Source organism: Diuraphis noxia, unplaced genomic scaffold (assembly GCF_037042655.1).
Source record: "Diuraphis noxia isolate RWA-SAM2 unplaced genomic scaffold, SU_Dnox_SAM2 contig0003, whole genome shotgun sequence".
NCBI lineage: Eukaryota > Metazoa > Arthropoda > Insecta > Hemiptera > Aphididae > Diuraphis > Diuraphis noxia.
Window position 1 is genome coordinate 6,950,334 of NW_028301713.1, and position 8,203 is coordinate 6,958,536.

The window sequence follows — 8,203 nt, forward strand, 5'->3', positions numbered from 1 at the left end:
CTCAGACATACACTTTGTCCTGGCGTAGTTCTATACGGCCATCCGATTCCCTAATCTCCAAAAATCAAATACCTCGGCCTTACTCTTGATCAAAGATTAACGTGGGTTCATCACATCAGAACTAAAAGATTAGCATTGAATCATCGTCTTCACTTGCTAAAACCTTTACTAGGTATGCAATAATCAATACACCTCAGTAGTAAGTGGGGCACTTGAGGACACTTTTGCTAAAAATATCAGTAAAAGATCAATAAACTGTAATTAAACATAAAAAGATCAGTAAACAGTAATTAAACATAAAAATATCAGTAAACTGTAATTAAACATAAAAAGATCAATAAACTGTAATTAAACATAAAAAGATCAATAAACTGTAATTAAACATAAAAAGATCAGTAAAAGAACACAAGATTGATTTTAATCAGAAAATCATCATATGTTTCGAAAATATTAAAGATGAATTTTATTACGGAAAGTTTGGAGAATTTACTTTGATTGTAGATAAAAGTACAGGATACTTCAATGCTACTAAACTTTGTCAACAAAGTAAAAAACAATATAGTCATTGGTTTGAATTAAAAAGAACTTAAGAATTAATAAAATGTATTAAAAGCAAACTTCAAATTATAAATTAGAAAAATTAATATCAGGAACATATTTGTGTAAAGAACTTATATTGGATTTGGCTTCGTGGATATCTCCTGCAATTTGATTTATTTTTAAATTGTTAATATCTACATTTTTAGATTTATATATTTTTAATAGAAATATTTCTATTAAAAATATTTTAATATATTAGATTGTAACGAGAAAAAACAGAGTGACCAATTAAGTGGCGCACTCTAGTTGTCCTCATTACCCACGGTCAAGACCGACCGTCGCCTCGAAACCCGTCTCCACCGACGAACGATAACCGAACCACAGATTATCATCACCTAAATAATTTAAAATTTCAGGAGGAGGAGTACTCGAAAATGAATCAAAATATATTTTATAATTTTTTATTTTTTTCCATGCAACCCAATGAGAACCATTTTGAGTAGAATTATTTAAATTAAATATCCCACATTCATTTAACCATGGTTTTTCAGGTAATTCATTTATCATGAAACAACCTCTAAATTTTTTTATATTATTTCCAAAGTTTATTATATCAAAATTACTTAACGGTTCAATATTTATATTTTTTATTTTACTCCAAAAAGTTGTATAACAACCTGGATAATTTTTAATGTTTTTTCTAAATGTTGATATATCGAAATTAATCATTTATTCGATTTTTTTTTTTTATTTGTCTTCAATCCAGAACCTTTATTTTTTTCCATTTCTTTATTGTGTCGAATTATTTCCTCTTCTATTTTTTTCTTATGTTTACTATCTTTATAACCATCATACAATGCAATTAAAGTTGGAGTAGCTACTGCTGCAGCTTCTAGATAAGGTAAAATGAATGGTAAAAATCCACCTTTAATTTGCTTCGATGTAATCTCCAACCTTACTCCAGAATTTTTTTTCTTGGCATTTTTTAATTTATCTATTTGATTTTGATCTAAATAATATTTATTTTCTCCTTTATATATTTTATCACAAGCAATATCAATTGTTGCATTAGAATTTTTTTTATGAGCTTCAGCCAACATTTTTTATGGTTTATAGTTAATTTAAAATGCATTTTATTATACAAAATATTTATTTAAAAAATATTAAATTTTATTCAAATATTAAATTCATTCCTAAATATCTTTTTGTTTTCATTACATTTGCAGTTGTCAAAGCAGCAATTTTTTCATTCAAAGAACTATCAGAAGCATAAAATCTTTCCATTGCTTTTTGTTGTAAATTTTTATGAGCGATATGTCTTGTTTTAGTATCTTTATGATCTTTATAAAAATAATCATGTTCTCTTGCATATTCGTCTAACTTGTTAATCGGGGGAATATTTTCATCTAAATTTGTAAATGGTCCTAGATAATTATATCCAGGCCAATGTATCGGAGGTAATTTTGAACAATTTAAAAAATCATTAAAAAACCCTGAACCTTTTATAATATCCTTTGGTAAATGTGAAATATACGACATTAAATATTCTACACCTTTAACGGGAATATCAATTATCTTTTCTATTTTTTTAATACAAAAATTAAGAATTTCAAGTTTTTCATCATGATAAGTGTTTTTTCCCGATCTTTCTGCAGATGATATAACATGTAGTCTGTCAATTAATTGTTTAATATTATATTCTAACTTATTTGTTGTTTCTTTTGCAAATAATCTTTATGGTTGGGCAATGAGTAAATATTTACCTACTGGAGATTTCAAATGGGTTGATAATCTGAATGATTTTGATGTAATGAATATTTCTGATAAATCATGTAAAGGTTATATTTTAGAAGTCGATTTATCTTACCCTAAAGAACTTCATGATCTACATTCAGATTTCCCTTTAGCACCAGAAAGACATTTTGATGACAAACAACTCCCAAAATTATTAACAACTTTGTATGATAAGAAAAAATATATAATACATTATGAAACACTAAAATTATATATTAAACTAGGTTTAAAGATAGAGAAAATTCATAGAGTATTAGAATTTAGTCAATCTCCTTGGTTAAAAGTGTAAATTGATTTCAATACTAATCTTAGATCAAAAGCTAAGAATGAGTTTGAAAAAGAATATTTCAAATTAATGAACAATAGTGTTTATGGACGTACTATGATGAATGTGAGAAATCATGTTGATATAAAATTATGTTCTAATGTTTCAAAACTAGACAAATTAATTGCGAGACCAAATTTTGATAAAAGAACAATTTTTACAGAGAATTTAGCTGCAATCCATATGAAAAGATGTCAAATATCTTTCAAACAACCAATATATATAGGAATGTGTATTTTAGATTTATCTAAATTGTTAATGTATGATTTTTATTATAATATAATAAAGAAAAAATATGGAAATAGAGTTAGATTATTATATACAGATACAGACTCACTAATATTAGAAATAAAAACTGATGATTTCTATCATGATATAAATGTAAAGATAGATAATAAAGATAGATCATTAATTGATGATTATTTTGATACATCAGATTATTCAAAAGATAATATTTATGGTTTACCTTTAGTTAACAAAAAAGTCTTAGGTAAGTTTAAAGATGAGTTAAACGGAAAAATTATGACTGAATTTATAGGTTTAAGATCCAAATTATATTCACATCGAATCTTAGATACTGAAAAGGAAATTAAAAATCTAAAGGTGTTAAAAAAAATGTTGTGGAAAATAAAATATGTTTTAATGATTTTGAAAATTGTTTACTAACAAAAAAATCAAAATATGTTAAACAAAATTTATTCAGAACTAAGCTGCATGATATTTTTACTGTAGAACAAAACAAAAAAGCTTTAAGTGCTTATGATGATAAAAGATTTATTTTGGAAAATAGTATTGATACATTAGCTTGGGGACATTATAAAACCAATATAGATAGAAATGATTTTGTAAGCCATCTCAATACATTAATTAAAAATCAAAATAAAAAAGATTGAAAATATAATATATTAAAATATTTTACGATTGTATATTGCATTTAAATTTTCAATTATTAATATCATAAGTTCTATGAAAAATATTTTAATAATTATTGCATTTCAATTGTCTGATCTTTTTGCACATTGTTTTCTTTGTGATCTTTTACTGATGGATTTAAGGACTGTGCCAGGAATGGTATATATATACTACTGTAATATATTTTAAATCTAGTTGATTTTCAGAGTTGCATTTTCGGTGAAAAAAAATGAATCGAACGTCATTGTTATGACGTACTAACACACATACACTACGGGTTAGTCATGTCTATAATATTGTTATGAATAGATTATACTAGCGTAATATTATATTCAATATAAAATCACGGCAAAAATCAAAATGTGACAAATCTATTGTCTACTTCATCGTAGTCATTACGGAATAGTAATAATATTATAAATTATTATTATTATAGAATCATAATACTTTTCGGGTATTTAAAGATGAATCTCAGGAGCACAAACGGATATGAAATTAAAACTGACACGTCTCGACAATGTTTTACGTCCAGTTATAATAAACATCTGTTGTATATAAATATTGTAGGACATTACACAATAAAATTAGGTATAAGTTAAGAACGATATCATTTTTAGTTCTGATTTCGTTGCAATTGTCCATAAAATCTATTGTTATCCCGTAGTACACCTATTCACTAAGAACATAATATATTATGTAAGTGAACTCTGTACTGTTTTAAAATCTTTAAGACTGTATTAATAAGAATAACATTCAAAGGTGGGCAAGTTAATGAAAATATTTGACTCAAGTTAAAAGTACACGTCATTATCGTTCAGTCAAAAGTTAACAGCTTTCAAAATATAAATTTTACTCGATAAGTTAAAAGTTGATATGGAAAAAAATATTAAAAACTCAGTTTAAAAAAAGTTTATCTATTTTTTTTTTTTAATCAGTATGTAAATCGCATTAAGACTATTAAGAGTGACTGTGTCTATCTAATCTAATCTAATACATCAGTATACAAAATTATTTTATCAAGAAAAATAACAAAAATATTAGTGTTATCAAAGTTGTTGTACCCTATATATACTAGATACCCTGTATGCGATATGTGCGTTCGCTGGATAACGCAATGGCCTACGTGACTGTGGGAAGTGCGTTGGTCAGCGAATTCGCCGTGCAAGGACCCGTACGGTTCCCACGGACGGGGCCGTGTCGGCAGTCGGAGTACGGACTCGAGTTAGACGGAACCTCCATTGTGTAGACAGAAAATCTTAGTTATAAGTTTGAGTAGAAATAATAAAATTAGTGTACGTGAAGTAATTTAACTAGTGTTTTTATTTATAAATCATTAATTCCTGATTCCAACGGTAATACGGCGTTAGCACACATCATTTGGTGGCAGCGGTGGGATCTCCAAAAGAGAAAAACTGTTGTACTTTATTCTACGGCAGTGCAATTTTGGAGATCACTAACGAATCGACGTAAGCTATCGTCGTCGAAATTTAATTTCAATATCAAGGAATCGGAACAAACACTCGTAAGTGTTGTCATAATTGTCACACATAATATTCGTATTATACGCGTCGTCGCCGCCGCCAATACGTAGTAGCACAGACGAGGAGAGTTCGGTCGTCTTCGTCGTCGACGTCATCACCGCCGCCGGGACAACACGTTACCACATCATTCTACGAGACAGTGCTGCGTGCACATTTACAAGGAGAGTTCGGTCGCCGCCGTCATTGTCGTCGTCGTTGCCGCCGTCGTGTGGATAGTGCCACCGCCCGGCGCCCAGTTCCTGTACGCGTTGCCGCAAGGGAGTAGGGCAAGGTCAACGCCGCCGCGTCAGTGGGTCAGTATATCAACACCGTGCCATCATCAGCAGCAGAGTTATCAAGTTAAACAACAACAGTCGACATCAATCATAATGCAACGATATTTATATGTCATCGTTTTGTAAGTTTTAATAAATATTATTATAATAATATTAGTAATATAATATATAGTAATATAGTATACAGTAATACTATTATTGTTGTACTCTTGTCTCTTATTAATGCATGTCGAATCCGGGGGCAAGCGATAGTGATAATTCAGATTTAATAGATTTATCTAGTCCGGCTAGTGATACCTCTAGTGGGGAATTATACATACCACACAAAGTTTTAAATAGGGAAAGGGACTGTTTAGATCCAACAGGGGAGAGTGTAGGTACATCTAGGTATCCATTACGAAGTCATATTAGTTCAGAACATCTAGCAGGTACAGAGCATCTTTGCAAATCAGAGCATCCAACTAAACCAGAGCATCCAAATAATTCTGAGCATCCATCAACCCATTCACAGAATCCGAATCAACGACAGACTTTAAAAAGCATACAACAATCGAACACTATTTTACACAAAGTTCAAGCGACACTTGGTAACGTAGATATTGCAATCGGGCAGTCAACACAAGTACTCCGATCAAATAGAAAACCGACGTCAAATCAAGTAGTCAAAATGTCTAAACACATGTCTATAGAACAAGCACTAAAATTAATCCCAATGTTCGACGGGGAAAGTTCGGATTCAAATCATGCGTTCCAAAATTCCTGCGATTTTGCACTGCGAAATATTGACCCGAGTGAAAGAGAGAATTTTGTTAAAGGAATTACAATAAGACTCACTGGTAAGGCATATCGTGCAATAAGATATAAAGACATTAAGAAATATGAAGACTTGAAAACAATATTAAACTCAATGATTGAAAAAAAATTCACTTTATCACAGTTACACACGAAATTATCGGATTATGTTCAGATTAGCATACGGAGAAACGATACAACAATACGCGGATAGAGCAGAACAATTATTTTACGAAATTCTGGAAACATCAATATCTACGGGCAGACTAGATAACCCAGATGATATATCAAAAATAACAGCGATGCAGATCCTGACTGCGTTCACAGAGGGCCTGCCTCACGACACTAGGATAATAGTCAAGGCTAGAAAGCCGAACGATTTAAACGAAGCTGTTCAGATCGCAATCGAGGAGGAAACGTCACGCTTATCACAAAAGGAAATGCGTAAAAATAACATTCACCAGAAAGTGGATAATAAATACAAATCGAATCAAAATCATCCGACGGCATCTCACAGCAAGTCAAGTGGCGCGTGTTTCCTATGCGGACGAACAAACCACCAAGCTCGACAATGTCGTGCGTCAGAAGCAGAGAAAATTCGGTATAAAGAGTCACATCAGAAAGGAAAAACTGAACTACGCGATGTGAAAACAATTACATGTCGGTACTGTATAAAACCAAATCATACATTGGAAGAATGTCGAAAACGCAAATATGTTAATGCGAAGAAAGAACAGGAAAAGCAAGCATCGGCATCGGGAAACGAATCAACACCGGGCCCCAGTGGCGGACGCCCGGTGGGACAAATCAAGAAAGCCACTCTCAACCTTCAGGGGTTCTCCTTTTCGAAGCAAAATTAGTGGAGAATCATGTCTCTTTACAAATACCACAATGCGTTCAGGGTAGTGCACACTTTCTACTGGACACCGGAAGTGATCTAAACATGATAAAATTGTCTAGCCTACTTGACGAGGTATTTGTCGACGAAACCCAGATTTACCAACTGAAGGGAATAAATGAGTATCTAGTCCACACTCTTGGGTCCGTAACTTTGGACGTGCAATTTGGAACAAAGGTGCAACCAACGAACTTCCAAGTCATTCGGGACGATTTTCCAGTGCCTCATGAGGGTATTTTGGGCAAACCTTTTCTGGTTGACAACGGACTTATTATTGACTATCAAGCTTCGAGAGTCACGCAAACCAATGAAGAGCCAATCCAGGTGGCACCACGTACGGAAACCATAATAGCAATTAGCACAACAGCAGCGGAAGGCAGCACTTTTGTCATTCATTCCCAACCTGTCGGAGGAGAGAACATACGCTTGGGGAATGTCCTATCTACAGTCAGACAAAGACAACTGTTGGCAGTCGTAGTGAATGGCACAGAGAATCCAGTAACACTAAAACCGCTTCAGCTAGAGGATGTATCTTGTAGCGAGTACCAAGAATCCACGACGCTAGTGGCTACACATTCACAAAAGGAAACGGGGGACACAAATCGTTTAAAACGCATTAAAGAGACATTACAGACAGAGCACTTGAATCCCGAAGAATGCAACAGCTTATAGAAGATATGCCGTGAGTTTACGAATATATTTCATTTAAGTGGAGACACTCTTACGTCCACAACTACCATACATCATGAAATTCGTACCCCGGAGAATGCTACACCTATTAATGTACGTCCCTATAGGCTTCCGTATGCCCAAAGACAAGAAATTATTAAACAAACGAAAGAGTTAGAAGAAAACAAAATAATACAACCTTCTGATTCTCCATGGAATGCACCACTAATCGTTGTACCAAAAATACCTGATGCGCAAGGGAAACCTCAGTATCGTGTATGCGTCGATTTCCGTCGCCTGAATCAGATTACAGTGGGAGATGCATTCCCAATACCGCGAATAGACGAAATTTTAGATCAGCTAGGTCGTTCTCGGTACTATTCCACACTAGATCTGGCAAGTGGATATCATCAGGTGCCGATACGGGAAGAAGACCGTCAGAAAACTGCATTTTCGA

The 8,203-nt window shown here is 32.6% G+C and overlaps 1 pseudogene; it reads left to right on the forward strand.

Moving 5' to 3' along the window:
* The first annotated feature begins 5,613 nt into the window (after positions 1 to 5,613).
* LOC149056639 (uncharacterized) lies at positions 5,614 to 7,039 on the forward strand (annotated as a pseudogene).
* Positions 7,040 to 8,203: the final 1,164 nt, after the last annotated feature.